At 44.8% G+C, this 17,856-nt stretch overlaps 1 long non-coding RNA gene across 4 annotated transcripts; it reads right to left on the bottom strand.

Annotated features, from left to right (window-relative positions):
* Nucleotides 1-441: 441 nt before the first annotated feature.
* LOC139049505 (uncharacterized) lies at nucleotides 442-4,560 on the bottom strand. 4 transcript variants are annotated; one of them, XR_011508346.1, is made up of 3 exons: nucleotides 4,232-4,556; nucleotides 3,994-4,162; nucleotides 442-601 (listed from the first exon to the last, which is right to left on the bottom strand). It is a non-coding gene; the product is annotated as an uncharacterized lncRNA (long non-coding RNA). The 4 variants fall into 4 exon arrangements; XR_011508347.1 differs by lacking the exon at nucleotides 442-601 and adding an exon at nucleotides 2,438-2,492 and having other exon boundaries at nucleotides 4,232-4,560; XR_011508348.1 differs by lacking the exon at nucleotides 442-601 and adding an exon at nucleotides 2,441-2,472 and having other exon boundaries at nucleotides 4,232-4,560.
* Nucleotides 4,561-17,856: the final 13,296 nt, after the last annotated feature.

A 17,856-nucleotide genomic window follows, 5' to 3' on the forward strand; every position in this document is an offset into this window, starting at 1 on the left:
CGGATATTCCACAATTCTGTATGCATTTGGTACAATAAAATTTGTTTCAAGAATGGACAAATGCAGTGATGGTTGTATTGAAAACTGCAACATGCCGATTTTAGTTTCATGCTTCATTAATTTTCTCAGAGCCCCAAAGAAAGCATGCGAGGTTTGAAAATATATCATGCGACGAAGTGCTGGCCTGCCATGATATTAGTGCACTCGGTCTAGAGAACTGATTGATGCTGCACATACATTGAACATGGTGGCCATGACCATCCCTCATGAATTGGCATTCCCTGCCTAAACCACCTCACCAACACAGCCTGTTAACAGCAAGAAAGCTGTCGAGGCTTCCAAGAATTTCTATGCACTATAAGTATCGCCCTACTGAAATTACTCCATTTGTTTGCTGACAATTGTCTTGACAAAAGTGGAAGCCGAATCAGTTGTGTTCGATCAGTTTTATTTACATACAACCTATTATAATGTGGACCTTTCTTCCCCTCTTCAACTGTTCCACAGCTGCTGCTGCCATGTTGCATGCCACATCGAGGAGGGGGCGGGGGCAATGTACATGGCAGGTGCATGGGAGGATTTTCCAAGGAACTCTGGAAAGCTGTAATCAAATTGTGGGCAAAGTTTAAAAAGTCTTAAATACAAAAAGGGTGAAGAGTATTGTAACCTTGTACATGATCACACCACATGTTTCAGCTGCAGCTGTAAGTGCCTTGTCTCAACCAAGCTACAGTTCTTGCAATGTTCCACTTTGTGATACTCAGTATGAATTGATAAGACTAGCTGCTATTCTAGTGGTTGTGCAGGCCACAAGGGAACAGTGCCTGGCCTTTGTGCTCGTATGTGTAAATTTCTCTTTCGGTCTCGCCCAAGTCACACCAAAATGTTATCCACAAGTGTCGTGCCAAAAAGGCCCGGCAACATCTCGTATTAAGCCGTTTGACCCATTTTATTGCACTGATGCACACGGTGCAACCAAATGTAGGAAATGACATCGCCTAGGTGATTAGTAAATTACCCTTCTAAAATACCACAAGAGCAACTTTGCTGTGGCAAGAGCCTTAGCAAAAACATAAGAGACACAAAAATGAAGGAAAAGCGACACCTTCAAGTTCCCGCACCAACTCACCGTGACAAGCACAGATTTTGACAGTGTCTGCTTAAGCTTAGTTATTTGGAGATACATGCAGTTGAATGCTTTTACGAGCATTGAGATGCCCCACTATGCTAGCTTGCCTTTTATGGCTATAGAAAGTTGTATACTGCCACAAGTCTGCCTATTCCGATTAGAATCTATATTGAAGCTGCTTTGAGCAACAGGTGGTATTCTATTTCAGCGCTAATGATACATTGAGAGTAGTGTGCCTGGAAGGAATAGAAAAAAGCATTGCAGAAGCTGCAGTACTTTGTGCTCGCTGAATGATCACACGAGAAGGTAAAGATGCCATCAGAAAGCATCTTTCGTATGGAGTCTCTTTAAAAGAAAAACACTACAACTAGACATGGTGACAGTTGTGGGCAAACTAAAATATAATGATAGTTCAAGGTGTGGTATGGCATGTTTATGCTATTTCTAAAAAAATAAACTCGGCAAGTGTGTCCATGCCAACAATTGACACAGGATGTGCAGATGCAAAACTGCAATACAGCACCACGCCGTCAAAACGACAGTATGCAAGTGGTGGTCCAGCATCAAAACTTCAATGTCCCTACACTGCAACACTGGGAGGCCATGCTGCGTGACAGAAGCCTGGGTGGCCAGCAGGCACTGCTCTGTCGGGCACAGGACGTGGCAGCAACTATTTCTCCTAAGGATTCAATGAACGGATTTCTCTACCTCACCCGCCATGCGATGCACCATGTGAGGGAATGACAGTGCCACTACTCTCACAGGATATGGATGGTGCACAACACCACCTTGAGCATCGGAGCGCACGTCTGCCTGTGAGCTCTGTGTACTACAAACACAAGTGGTGCATGCAAGGTAACATTTAACACATCACTGCCAAATGTCATCAATGAACAGAAGCAGCAAAGAAAGCTGCTTACATAATTTTCACAGTGTGTCGGAACTGCATATTTTTTACATCCTGTCTGCATGCCGCATTGTTCATCACTGCTAAAAAGTGCATAGTTGCATGGTACTTTTTTTCGATTTTGTGCACTTTCTTTTGTCTTGAAAAAATAAAGCAGATGTCTCTCAATGAGCCGTAAGTACTGAAGTTGCTCAAAAGGGTAGTTTACTGAATTGATTGCATTTGAGTACTGCAGGCCTAGTTTCTTTCGGTCTTGCTCTTTTAAAGCCTCGGCACAAGTTAGCTGAAACACCCTGTATACTGGACAGCTTGCCTGGCTGCCCGCACCACCGAGGCGGGGTATCTTACATTTTTGTGGTGCACTTGTCGCCGTCTCGTAGCACCGGTCGTCCATCCTTATAGTGCACACGCCAGCGTCGTCTGGTGTTCCAATTGGCTGCAGCAAAGCGGACAGCTCTGGCGGGCAGGAAAAAAAGTGGTCCGCGAGCAATCGGGCTTGCTGCCTCGTTTAACGCCTGCTTTTATACGCCTGGCCAAGAGCTTTGCCCGGTTTAGCCGCTCCGTCTTCAGTATGAACGTGCCTTTAGAGTAAAAAATCAACAGCTTACGCTTCCACATTTTTTGCTTGGTAGCTACATTCAATTTGCTTGCTCCTCGTCTTTTAGATGTCTAGGCTCCTCACATTTTAACGTGGCTGAATAGTGCACAAATCAGAAACGAGAGTTTCTGTGGCCTAGCCTTCTCACACTTGCAAGGATACCATCCAAAATTGACCTATTTTTCTTATGAGGTGCCCACTGACTATGAGGATGCTGACATCGAAGGATCTCGAGCGCTTCTCTAGCATTTTGGTGACAAACGGAATACAGTAAATGCCGAGCTACAACTGACTTGATATCTGTCAGCACCAATGAACGCAGTAGTTAGTATTCTCACTAAATTGAGAATCCAGCCCAACAGCACATGGACACCAGTGGTTTGAATCCCCCGTGTTGGCAAATTTAACTGGCTGAAATCAAGCATTTAAAAGACACGCACTTAGTTCCATCCCTTCAATCTGTGAGCATAATGAAGATCAAAGGTCAGGTTATGTGGCTTCTTAAATTTCCTGTTGTATACTTAATTTCTTGCCTCTTGTTCTACGTCTGTACCCAGTGGTACATGTTGAGCTGCACTTAACAGGTAATCCAAGTTGCCATTTGGACACATGCCAAGCAGCACATATCCAGTGCCATACACAGTGACCAATATTGGCAGGACTGCAGCAGCCACCACCCACTAAGCAAGGAAGAGGCAAAGAGGGTTTCGTTTTAAGAACCGCTCATTAAAGTTATTCAATCAATCAATCAAAAATATGTAGCAGCTTGCATATGTAGGAATGCGATTTATTCGCGATGCTAATAATTTGATCACCTGTTTTGGTAGCTGTGGGCACGAGAAATTTAGACACCTAACCGCACCAAAATTCAGCTATTATGAAAACGCGGAATTTCGATCAAAAGAGTCCATTTGCCGCTGTGGTGGTTTGAAGGACGGCGACAGAATAAACCAAACATTGTAGAAAGGGAAGTAAACAATCTGCGCAACCGCTCTATCGCGTGTTTGACAAAGAAATTGACGAAAAAATGTGCTTAACGTGATTCAGAAACATGTCTACACAGGAACGTTCAATGGTAGAAATTACACTTCACCGCTACAGAGTAGCGAAGTTGCCCTGAATAGTGGGACCAATATTTTCCGACCGCCCAACAAAGGGTGAAGTGCGCACAGTATGTACGGCAACACTTGCTTTGTTCACCGCAGTAATGCCACCCTGTAATGGAGACAACTACGACAAACGGTCCGCATTTCTTCAGCAGCGAGGAAAAGTGAAACATTTTTTTACCGAGTCAGAAATAAGCCAAGCGTGTTCCTGACGGTATGTAACGGCATGCCGCTGGAAAAAAGGGGTCCATACCTCGGGGTTCAAATTCCGCAGACACGGCATGCGCTTCAGCGTAGCCGTCAATTTGCGGTTGAGCAAGCGACGTTTTTGCATTTTCTGTTCCGCATCAGCATCTTCTAGCCAGCGAGAGAGCACCTTGAAAACCAGCACGACGGGCGCCGTCTCGCTGAACAATCAAGGCCTAAAATTTAAAAGAAAACACAACTATTAGCGCTTATTGTTTCAAATTTTGTGATTTCAGTAGACTTACCTTGATGTTGTTGCATATTTCTTGTAGATCCATGTTGCTTTCACGGTCATTTCCGCCAACATAAAGAACGGCGAAATCGACACGCTCGAAGCGCATCGTGGAGACAGCCCACGCCAGCCACACTGAATTGTAGCCAGCAAAACTGAATGTGCAGTCTTTAATAGACTCAATTAGGCGCAGGCGCGACCTATTAAAGAATTTAACCTGACTCGCCGACAATGACGCCGCGCAAGGACGGCATGAGTGAACACGATCCAGCGAGGCGTAACAAGACCACGCGAACGAACCTACGTGAGCCGGCAGAAACCACAGGGATTTAGCAGCAGCACCTAGCAGCGTCTTTCCCTAGGCTTACAAGTACCTATCTGGGGGCAGGGAGTACGGTTCTGGCCCACGTCACATCCGGTTTGCCTCTAAACCGGGTACAGCCGGCCTGCGGGGATACGCTTCTGGGGAGAGGAGCTCCCCCAGTGTGAAGCGAGGAGGTCTGACCGGCGCCGGCCCGGCTGATGCGTCACCTCCTTGTCCCAACGTGTCTCTCAGTCCGTCCGTCGCCGCTGTCACGTGGTGTCGTCCCGTGACCTTCCTTCTTGCCCGCGACGCCAAGAGTATAAGAGCAGCTGCCCCCGGACGCCAGGAGGGAGGCTCCGATTTCTTCTGTTGAGTAACGTGCTCTCCCGTCTCTCTACTTCGGTCGACCTGACCGCCCGCTCTTTGCGATGCTAGAATAAACAAGTTGTTCTGTTAGCAGTCGCCTCATGCTTTGCTGGGACCTTCGGATGCTTCCAGTGTGCCCCAGGCCGCCAGGCCAACGCTACCCTTGGGGCTTGCGACCCATTTGCAACAACGGGCGCCAACGGTCCGGTTGCAACAACGGGTGTCAGCACTGAGGTTCCAACAGCTGGTGGCAGCGCTGAGATTCCAACAGCCGGTGCCATCGGTGTGGTTCAAACAGTAGCGACAAAGTAGTGGCTTCTTTTTTAATGTTATCCACATATATGCCGTCTTTTCAAAATTAATGCACATTTTCTATTCTTGGCGCCATTGAACTACCTTATAAAAGTCTCTGTTTGAGCTGAGTTGGTCTCCTTCACTTGTTCATAGTACAGCACGTAGTCGTCAGCGTAAAGCCCGATTTCAACGGAGAGGCTATCTATATATAACAAAAAAAAATTCGGCCAAAAACGTATCCCTGCGGGACGCCAGAATTGACGGAAGGTATATCAGATGTTGTTTTATTTACAGTAACAAACTGATGGCGGTTAGTGAGGTAGGCTTTATTCCATACTAATATTTTATCATTTTTAAACATAGCGCCTAGCTTATGAAGCAATTTAACATGAAACACTTTGTCAAACGCTTTGCTGAAGTCCATGAAGATCGCATCTCTTTGTTTTCCTTTCTTTATAGTGCTAGTAAAGTCATGTATGATTTCAACTAATTGAGTAATACTCGAAAGGCCACTTCTAAAACCATGCTGCATGTTTACTAAAACATTATGCTCATCTAGAAAACCAATTATATGTTTCAGAATTATATGTTAAAATGGCTTACAGTATGTTGATTAAACTGGTGTGTCATTTTTATGCAAGATTTATCACCCAATTCATTTAACGATTATATTCTAGCAATTTTACTGTCTTCCGGTAATGATCCTTCGTCGGTTGACCTCGCAAATAGAATGTACAGATATTTTGCGCACCGTTCAGCATAACGCTTTAGAAAACAGTTCGGCATCTCATCAGGCCCTGGAGATTTTTTAACGGCAAAGCTTTAACGATAAATTTAGAATGATAAATTTAGAATGCCCTGTTCCGAAATAACAATGTCAGGAAGGGAAGGCAGCTCAGCAGAAAAGCATGGTAAACCTCCCGCCTTCACTTGTGAATACTCTCTTAAAATGGTTATTAAAAACAGAGCACACAATTTTCCCATGCTACACACCAGGCACGTACCCAGGATTTTTTTTCGGGGGGGGGCCCACCACCTCCATTATCATCATTATCATCATCATCATCATCAGCCTGTTTTATGTCCACTGCAGGACGAAGGCCTCTCCCTGCGATCTCCAATTACCCCTGTCCTGCGCCAACCGATTCCAACTAGCGCCCGCGAATTTCCTAATTTCATCGCTCCACCTAGTGTTTTGTCGTCCTCGATTGCGTTTCCCATCTCTTGGTACCCATTCTGTAACCCTAATGGTCCAACGGTTATCTAACCGGCGCATTACATGACCTGCCCAGCTACATTTTTTCCTCTTGACGCATCTGGCCGTCGACCGACGCACAAACTTCGTTCCAGCAGCAATGGAACGAAGTTTGTGCGTCGGTCGACGGCCAGATGCGTGCGGGAGGCAAGTGGAACCTCCTCAAGCAGTTATTGGACGACACACAGTCCAAGAGAAACCACACTCTGGCCATCGATAGGCTGGTCCACAAGCTCAATAGCGAAGGCGCATCTAAGAACGAAGTGATGGACGAAGTGGCGCGTCGCTACCTCCCCATCGGGCAGTCCGGACCAGAAGATTACCCGGCCTATGGCGGCAAGGCGGACGAGGAGCTCGACTCCCCCTTCTCCGTCTCGGAGGTCAGAGCGGCCCTTCAAGGCCTCAACGGAAAATCGGCGCCCGGGCCGGATGGAATCTCGCACAGACTCCTTCGAAATCTGGACGACGGCTCGATCGAACTGCTCACTAAAGAAATCAACGACGTCTGGGAGTCCGGCATCGTACCGGATGCCTGGAAGGAAGCCACGGTGATCCTAATTCCGAAGCCGGGCAAGACACCAGCCATAGACAGTCTGCGACCCATTTCGCTCACGTCGTGCGTTGGCAAGGTGGCGGAGCATGTCATCCACAACAGAATATCGAGACATGTCGAGGAACGACACCTCCTCCCACCGAATATGGTCGGCTTCAGACCCTCGCTGTCCACTCAAGAGGTCATGCTGCTGATCAAGAGGCAGATAGTCGACGTGGTCACGAGAGACGTCCGAGGCATCTTGGCGCTGGACATCGCCAAGGCCTTCGACACGGTCAAACACAAGCACCTCCTCGACTCCGTGACGAGACTGAACCTTGGCGAACGCTTCCATGCGTACGTGAACTCTTTCCTAAGAGATCGCAAGGCCACGATCAAGTTGGGCCAGATCAAGTCGGACGGATACGCGCTGGGAGCCTGCGGCACGCCGCAGGGTGCGGTGTTATCTCCACTGCTCTTCAACATCGCCATGAGAGACCTATCAGTCTGACTCGACCGAATCGTGGCCGCCAATCTTAATCACGCTCTCTACGCGGACGACATCACCGTCTGGTGCGGCGGTGGGTCGGACGCAGCGGTGGAGCGGGCCCTGCAAGAGGCCTTGCACGTCACGGAAGAATTCCTCGAGGGCACGGGACTGGTCCTCTCGCCGACCAAGTCGGAACTCTTGCTGTATCGGCCCGACAGAAAAGGCCGCAAGTTCGACACGACGCAGGACCAAGTACCGATTGAACTCAGTACGAAGACGGGTCAGCGCATCCAGAGGGTGGATTCTCTCAGGGTGCTCGGACTGGTCCTCAATGCAAAGGGCAGCAACGCGCAAACGATCGCGCGCCTGAGCGCACAGACGGAGAACATGCTCAGACTCGTTTCGCGAGTGACGAGCAGGAAAGGGGGCATCAGCGAAGCCAACCTCATAAGGATTTACCACGCCTTCCTCATGAGCCATATCAACTACGTGGCTTCTGCGCTAAGCTGGTCGCGGTCGGAGGAGAACAAGATCGACGCACTCATGAGGAAGAGCATTAAACGAGTCCTCGGCATCCCCGTGACGACCAGCACGGAGAAGTTGATGCAACTCGGGGTCCACAACACCCTGAGCGAAGTGGTCGAAGCACAGAAAACGGCACAGATCGTTCGCCTCGCTACCACCAAGGCCGGCCGTCGAATACTCGAGACGGCGGGTCTGGCAGCCATGGCCGAGGAGTCGTGCGCAGTCCCGCTTTGCCAGAGTGAAAGGGAAACCTTTCGAGTCTCCCCCTTCCCGAGGAACGTTCATCCACAGCACAACGAGGCCCGGCGCGCAGCCAGAGCCCGAGCACTCATCAAGGCTGCTCTGCAGCACCCAGAGCTCGCGTCCTTTGTCGACGCGGCGCGGTATCCGTGATCAAACTCCTATGTGGCCGCGGTGGTTGACCCCCAGGGCAAGATCCTGAATGCGGCGTCTATACAGCGCTCGACGGCGTCCGTCGCAGAGCAAGTCGCAGTGGCGCTGGCTCTGTGCGAACCCGGGCGCACGCATATCTTCACAGACTCCAGGTCGGCGGCAATGGCCTTTCTCGCCGGCTCGGTCTCGGCCGAGGCTGCAGCAGAGCTGAGGACCCGCAAGCCAGGCACGGCCCGTCACGTCATCACTTGGTTCCCGGCTCACATGGGCCGGAACGTCTCCCCTGGCTCGATCAACCCGAATGAGCTGGCCCACGACCAGGCGCGAGGTCTCATCAACCGCGCCGGTCCGAGGGGCCCAGCTTCGCAGGGGATCGACCGAACCACGGACCCGCTGCTAAATTTCCACGAGATAACTGCTCACTACCAGCTGGGACGCAGACAGTTTCCGGCTCCTCACCCGAAGCTAGGCAGACCCGAGGCGTCGGTGCTGAGAATGCTGCAGACGGGCTCCTTTCCGTCTCGCTCAAGGCTGAGCCACTACACTCCGGGTGTTTGAAGTTTGAAGTTTGAAGTTTATTCAAAATAGGAAAGTACACAGGAAATGTTGTACAGGACATCTGGATCCCTAGCTCAAGGCTAGTTGGGATCCATGCTAGTTATTAATTCACATTCTTAACATCAATACGAAGAAGTATAAGTAAGTCATATATACATAAACATTCAATTAGAACACAAGGCAGGGTACGTCTATTAGCTACGAGAAACCGACAGAAAGGAATTTGTATTTAGTAAATTATACAGTGCAAGTGAAAAGGGTAAACATGTGTATACAATCCAGATGAAAACTATGCAGATAATAGTAATGAGTGATAATGGGATTTCACTGATAGTGAAAAACATTTTGCTTGTTTTACTTCTGTTGGTAAGCTGTTCCATAAGAGTGCTCCAGTGTTGCTTAACCTTCGCCTTCCATATACATTATGCATTTTTGGCAAGAGAAAATTTCCCTTAAGAGCGCTGCGTGTATTGCTTCTGGAATGTAAAAAAATGTGATACACTCAAAGGACAGTTAGTGGTTATGCTGTTATGAGTATGCAATGTAGATTTAAGATTCAGTAATAAATTAAAAGGCAGTATATTTAAACTTTGAAACAGCGGCATTGATTTAGCATTGTAGTCCGAAAAAGTCATAAATCGCAAGGCCCTTTTCTGAAGAAGTATGATAGGTTCAACGTATGAAACGTACGTATTACCCCAAGATGCAATACAGTAGGATAGATGGCTATGGAATATGCTAAAGTAAATTGTTCTCAGAGTGGCAGTGTCGAAGTAATAACGGCATTTATACAGCATAAAACAAGCCTTGCTCGACTTTTTACACAGCAATGCAATGTGAGGCTTCCAATGAAGATGCTCGTCTAGTGTGACACCCAAGTATAGAATTGAACTCACCCGCTCAAGGATGGTTTAGAGAAAGCGAATGACAGTCGTTTAGTGGTGTTTTCCACGAAGAAGTAAAGAGAATATATTTAGTTTTCTTGATATTCAGAGTTAGCTTATTTGACGCGAACCACTGGTTAACACTCCGAAGTTCATTATTAGCCACTTGAAATGTTTTGTTCAAGGAGTCTAGCGCACAGAGTAGAACAGTGTCGTCTGCATACATCACAGCAGAGAAGTTTTCTAAGGTATCAGGAAGATCGTTTACAAATAAAGAAAAAAATATTGGCCCTAGTACTGACCCTTGTGGGACCCCTGTAACAATGTCAGAAACGTCGGATTTGGTATCTGCAATGGAAACTAGTTGTTTTCTGTTATTGAGATAGCTGCGGAAAAATTGAAGAGTTAGGCCTCGGAAACCATAGCATTCTAACTTATTTAGCAGTACGTCATGATCCACAGTGTCAAACGCTTTCCTCACGTCTAGAAATATGCCTAGGACACTTTTGTTGTTGTTCAAGTTAGAATTTATGTAGTCAGACAGAGCTAGTACCGCTGTGCTTGTCGATCTTTTAGCTCGAAAACCGTGCTGGCAGTAAGATAAAATGGTTTCACGTTCAAGAAATGAAGTGATTCGTTGGGCGATAAGTTTTTCAAAGACGGTGTTTAAGCAACTTAAGACGGATATAGGACGGTAGTTTTCTAATAAGTTATGGTCCCCATTTTTGTAAATTGGAATAACCTTAGCGATCTTTAGTAAATCTGGATATGTAGCAGTATAGAAAGAGAGATTGAATATTTTTTCTAGTGGCATGCATAGTATATCAATACAATGCTTTAAGGCCACTATGGATATGCCATCGTGACCAGTAGAATGTTTGAATGGCATGCTGTTAACTACAGACACTATCTCCTCCGCTGTAATGTCTACAAAACCAAACGAGTTTGTCGTCCTTTCTGGGTAAGTAATGGCTGAAAGAAGAGGTACGTTATTAGATATTGCTTGGCCAATCGTACAGAAGTACGAGTTAAACGACGAGACTAAGGATTCCATAGATATTCCTAAGATTTTCAAGTCTGGCATTGTATATTCTGTAACCGATGGCTTAATTACTGAGTTAATAATGCGCCATGTAGCCTTTGAATTACCAGAATTACGGACTATTAAATTTGTGTAATACTCTTTTTTACGAATACGTATAGCGCTAGTTACTAAATTTCGAGCTGTACGAAATTTTTGCTCATAATATTTGTTACCCCTATGTGACTTTACTTTAGTGTGCCAAAAGTCTTTATCTTTAATTAATTTTAGCAGTCCTTTCGTCATCCAGGGACAGATAGGAGTGCTATAATATCTTTTTTCGAAGGTGCTTGATGATTGCGCTAATGCATCACACAACGCCTTGCTGAAACTGTCAAATTGCTGATTTGAATTTTTCTGCGCATCTATAGTTAAAGAGCAAAGGCATTCACGTAATACTGGATAGTTAACTCGATGAGAAATATGAAAATGGCCCTGAGAATGAGTGGATCGATGAAAAAAGATGGCAGCAGCAGAGTGATCTGTTACAGCCGAATCATAAACATTACACCAGCTTGAATCGGTGTTAAAGTTGCACAATATATGATCTATCAGTGTGGATGTCAGTGAAGTTATACGTGTTGGGGTTTTAATGACGTTATGGAACCCATATGATCTAAGAAGATTAAAATAATCGCTGTCATGTTCCTTTATAGCATCAATATTAAAGTCTCCACATATTATTATTCGTTTATTTAAATTGGTTAAATAAACTAATAAATGTTCAAAATGTTGCATGAAAGCTGATTTGTTCTTGTTAGGAGCACGATAAATTACCGCTGCAACGAAGCATTGAGAATTCACAACAAGCATATCAAATTCATTCGCGTATGAGTACGAGTACTCTTTAACGACTGAGCACGATAAAGACGATCTCACAAATAGTGCAACGCCGCCACCCCTAGTTCCCGTACTTCGAGGAGTGGAGAAGAATGCATATCCGGGTATATGGTACAGTTCGTCTGAACGCAGCCATGTTTCGGAGGTAGCAATAACATCAAACGGGAAATTATGTAATGACAGAAGAGAGCAAAGATTGTCAATATTTTTGAGCAAGCTACGCACATTACAATGAATTAAAGTATAACAGGAGGAACTGTTCAGGAAGTCATTAGCAGACTGAACTATGGTAGCCATGTTAATGCAAAAAACTAACAAATAAGTGATAGGTCGTTATCATTACGAATATTGACAACACGTGCATTCTCAGCCTTTCGGGCGAGAATTTTTCCGTTTGCTACCCAGACAAATTTCCAGTTGTTTGTCTATTTCTTGGTGATAGCTTTCTTGGTGATAGCTTCATTTTATAATCGCTCGGTGGAAGATAACTGGGTATGTTTCAAGAATAAAATGTCTGCTCTAATTAACAAATATATCCCGTTGATCTCGATAACAAATGACAAAACAAATCCTTGGTTTACTAATGTCCTACGTAAGCTCAGAAATAAAAAGAAACGTCTGTACAATACCGCTAAACGCGTGAATACTGCTCCTTCGTGGGAAAGGTACAGCCTTTGCTTAAAAACGTACTGTTCTGCCTTAGCTGCAGCTAAAAATAAATATTTCTCCACAGATTTACCTTCTCTCTTAAATTCGAATCCGAAAAAGTTTTGGCGTGTTATATCACCTGATCGTGACTCTAACCGGATAGCCTTGCATAGTGATACAAATACTCCCCTTCCTGACAATGAGTGCACCTCTGCGTTTAATACGTTTTTTTCATCGATTTTCAGTCACGAGGATCATACCAATGTACCTGATGTTGCTGATTATGACTGGCAATTCATGGAAAGTATTGAAATCTCGGTGGAGGGAATTGCATGTCTTATTAATAATTTGAAGTTTTCTACTTCATCTGGTATTGACAATATTAGTTCCAAGATATTAAAAAATACCATTTCTATATCCAGTAACATTCTGTACCATATATTCAAGCAGTCTTTGTCATCGGGACAGCTGCCCAATGACTGGAAAATGGCAAAAATCATACCCATATTTAAAACTGGGAATAAACACTCCCCGGAAAATTACCGCCCAATTTCATTGACCTGCATTTGCTGCAAGATGCTCGAACATATAATTGCTTCTCATATTTATAATCACCTAGAGTCCAATAATTTTTTTTTCGCCATCAACATGGATTCAGGAAAGGATTATCATGTGAGACACAGTTACTCGAATTCACGACTGACCTGCACCTTAACATGAACAATAACCAGCAGACCGATTGCATTTTCCTTGACTTTTCCAAAGCATTTGATCGTGTAGCTCACTGTCGCCTTATCGCTAAATTAACTGCACTTCGAATTGACTCCTTCACTTTAACATGGCTTCGTAATTTTCTTTCGAATCGTCAACAATTCACAGTAGTTAATAATATTGCTTCGTCTCCTACTTACGTTACTTCTGGTGTGCCTCAGGGCAGCGTTTTGGGCCCTTTACTGTTCCTAATTTACATAAATGATTTGTCACTTAATGTTTCTTCTCGCTTACGGATTTTCGCTGACGACTGCATTATTTACAGATCAATTAACAGTACTGATGACCACCTGACCCTTCAAAATGACCTTAGCCTAATTCACAATTGGTGTAACACCTGGTTAATGTCTTTAAACGTATCAAAATGTCAGGTAATTTCTTTTAGCCGTAAGCGTGACAACTCACATTTTTTATACAACGTCAATAATAAAGAATTGTTTCATACAGTATCGTATAAATATTTGGGTGTTCACCTAACCGAAAACCTCTCCTGGACAGACCATATTGCAGCCGTTTGCGCAAAAGCTTCAAGGACATTAGGTTACCTACGTCGTAATCTGGGTAATTCACCTTCAAACATCCGCAAATTGGCCTATCAGACATTTGTTCGTCCACAGCTCGAGTATGCATCATCCATCTGGTCCCCACATCCTACATACTTAATCGACATGCTTGAATCAGTCCAGAACCGAGCTGCCCGTTTCATTTCACGCAATTATAGCCATCACTCCAGCGTAACGCAAATGAAACTCGATCATTCCATACAGCCTTTAGTTCTTCGCCGTAATATCGCTTTGTTATCCTTGTTTCACAAATATGTTTATAATGCCACACAATCCACACTACATATCCAGACCGCCTCGAGCACGTCTCGTCGATTAAATAACCACTTAAGTTTTGCGCGCATGTACGGTACGACACATGCTTTTAACTTTTCCGCACTCCCTACGGCCATTCGCTTGTGGAACAATCTCCCTGATCACATTGCTTCCGTGTCAGATCAAGAAAAATTTCGTCATCTCCTACACGAGCATTTTTCATAACAGCACTTACAAATCACTTTATCTTGTTTCTAACACTTGGCAATCTGCTTCGAACTTCTTGTGATACTTTTTTTTATGCATTGCTATCTCGCTCTTGTGCATTGCTATGTTATGCTGTATCGTGTGTTCACTTGTATGCTCTGTATATATTATTGCTTTTTTTGCGTCTTTTTCCCTTAATATCACTTCAAGAATTGTACTCCCTGATATGTTCATTTTTTGTGTATTTGACTTTCTTGTATTAATGCCTTACGTTAAGTTTTACTCAAAGTTATTTCCTTAAGTGTACCTTTGTGGCCTTTCATTACTTCAGTTGTTTGTGTTTCATGTTTCAATCTTGATAGTAATGTTGGTGAGTCCTGTATTGAGGTGTATCTTTTGTATACCACTTTAGAAGGCTGCTTACTCTGTAACCCCCCTTACACAATGCCCCCATGGGGCCTGTAAGGTATTTTAAATAAATAAATAAATAATAGTGTTTTCATTTCGGGGCAGAGGTGCTCGTTAATGTACACATTCGCTGAGCCATCGTATCCAAAATCCTGAGGGCTTATCCTTTTCTTTTTGAAACCTTTAATTATGCGTTCACGAATGGAACGAGACATGCACTTAACTACAACATTTGGCCGATCCTTATCTTTACTAGGAACACGATGAATCACGTCAAAGTCTGTTTCACTAACAGAAATGTCATGCTTTTGACAAACAGATGTCAATACTTCGACGAGGTTTTCGTTTCGTTTTAAGGGAAGTCCCTTGATTTCCAAATTTTGTTGTCGTGTATATTGCTTCAGCTCAATTATTTCATGGCGGGTGCTTTCAAGCTTACTTCGTAGTTCATTATTTTCTTTTTTTAGCAACTCTTGTTCTTTCTTCATAGCATCAACTGCTGCCTTGAAACTTTCAAAGTGAGAGTTCAAGAAATGAAGGGATTCCCTTATCTGTTGCATCTCATCTCTCAGAGTAGATCCATGCGAGTCAACCTTGCCTGATAGATCAGTAAGCAACTTTGCCAATTCCTTAATTGTAGTCGGTGGCTTGTCCATCATTATCAAAGGCAATTCGCACTGGACAGACAGTCAAAGAAACGCGCTAAAAGAGCAGTCACGGAGCGATCCAGGCACTTCTGGTGGGTTATTATGAAAAGTTGATATCCAAGTTGATTTACCTGCACGATTTGAAGAGAAGGATTAACGTTTGCCGATGCTTCCAGTTGCCTGGACCGCTCCGTACTGACGATTGTCGCACTTGTTACAGCTCCTTTTATAGCTGATGCGAGGGGGCGTCCATGATTTGACGATCAGAGCGCCATTCCATGACACAGGCGCAGTCGGTAGCTACCATGGTGGCAATCTTGAAGATGAGGGCTGATATCGTTGATCGGAAGAAACAGCTGGTCGTTTTTTGACTGTACAACCAGCAGCGGCCCCGGAATCTGCACGATTTGAAGAGAAGGATTAACGTTTGCCGATGCTTCCAGTTGCCTGGACCGCTCCGTACTGACCCCCGCTGCCCGGACCGCTCCGTGTGGATCCCCGCTGCCCAGACTGCGGCGAGGAACGATCCACTTTGAACCACATGCTGTGGCAATGTTCTGTGTTGCGCCACTCGCCTTTCAACAGGCAAGAAGATTGGGATGAAGCTGTCAAGAGCGACAACCATCAAGTCCAGCTTCGGGCTGTCCAAAGGGCCTGCGCCAGGGCTGAAGATCACGGTCTTCCGCCCCCGGCGCGGGTGCGGCCCGCGACTACGACAACGTAGTCCCTTCGGACCAATTAAAGTTTCTTGTCTGTCTGTCTGTCTGTCTTGATCTCAATTAGAATATCGTCTATACCCGTTCGCTCTTTGATCCAAACCACTATCTTTCTCTCTTAACGTTATGCCTAGCAATCTTCGTTCGATCGCTCTTTGCGTGGTCCTTAACTTGCTCTCAAGTCTCTGCCCCATATGCACTGGCAAAATGCACTGGGAAATGCACTGGAATATGCATTGGCACTGGACATATTGCACTGGCAAAATGCACTGATTGCATACTTTACTATTCAATAACAATGGTAAGCTTCCAGTCAGGAGCTGGCAATGTCTGCCGTATGCGATCCAACCTATTTTTATTCTTCTGTGAATTTCCTTCTCATGATCAGGGTTCCCTCTGATTAAATGACCTAGGTAAACGTACTCCTTCACAGTCTCTAGTGGCCGACTGGCCATCCTGATCTCTTGTTCCTTTGCCCGGCTATTTATCATTATCTTTATCTTCTGCATAACAATATTCAACCCCACTCTTACACTCTCTCTGTTAAGGTCTACAATCACTTGTTGTAACTCGTCTGCATTGTTGTTGAATAGAACAATGTCATCGGCAAACCAAAGGTTGCTGATATATTTGCCGTCAATCTTTACTCCTAAGCCTTCCCAGTTTAATAGCTTGAATTCTTCTAAGCACGCAGAAAATAGCTTTGGAGAAATTGTGTCTCCCTGTCTGACCCCTTTCTCTATAGGTGTCTCCCTGCTTTTCTTGTGTAGAATTAAGGTAGCTGTAGAACCTCGTAGATATTCTAACGCGAAAGACGAGTCAGTAAGACGAGAAAATATTTACAGATTATATTTACAACAACGGTTGCAGCGCTGACCGGTAAGATTCACAGCGCGAGCCCAGTTCGTCCTTCCTCCTTTTTTCTGGAATGATGGCGCCTACGCGCCTCGTTCAAACAAACGAATACCTCACGCATGTAGCAATATTTTCCAAGCTTTTTACGTAAGCGTTCTGTACTCCTTGATTACGTAGTGCCTCTATACGATTGCTGGTATCTCTACTGAATCAAATGCATTTTCTTAATCTATATAAGCCACATAGAGAGGCTTATTGTACTCTGCAGATTTCGCGATAACCTGGTTGATGACATGGATGTGATCCATTGTAAAGTATCTCTTCCTGAAACCAGCCTGTTCCCTTGGTTCACAAAATCCAATGTTAACCTTATTCTATTGGAGATTATTTTGGTAAATATTTTATATAATACTGGAAGCAAGCTAATGATCCCATAATTGTTCAATTCTTTAACGTCTCCTTTTTTTTTGTGGATTAGTATAATGTCTGCATTCGCCCAGTTTTCTGGGACCCTTGAGTCGATAGACACTTCGTATAATGAGCCGCCAGTTTTCCAAGCATTATGTCTCCTCCATCTTTGATTAAATCGACTGTTATTCCACCTTATTCTCCCGCTCTTCATCGTTTCATGTCTTGCAGGGCCCTTCTGACCTCATCGCTAGTTATAGGAGGGTTTCTGTATCCTGTTCATTACAGTTTCTAAGTGAACTATCGCGACTCCTCTGGGTACTGTATACAGGTCAGCTTAGAATTTTTCCGCTGCTTTTACTATATCTTTGAGATTGCTGATGATATTATCCTTCTTATTTTTTAGTGCATACATCATGGTTTGTCCTACGCCAGGTTTCTTTTTTACTGATTTCAGGCTGCGTTCATTTTTTTACGGCTTCTTCAGTCTTTCTCATGTTATAGTTTCGAATATCAGTTATTTTCTCCTTGTTGATCAGCTTTGACAGCTCCGCGAATTGCGTAACGCTGTGCGGCCGCCAGTCCCATACAACCGCGTAGAGCGCAGGACTCTGCGATTCTAGACGTACTGCGCTTAC

Source organism: Dermacentor albipictus, chromosome 9, assembly GCF_038994185.2.
Source record: "Dermacentor albipictus isolate Rhodes 1998 colony chromosome 9, USDA_Dalb.pri_finalv2, whole genome shotgun sequence".
NCBI lineage: Eukaryota > Metazoa > Arthropoda > Arachnida > Ixodida > Ixodidae > Dermacentor > Dermacentor albipictus.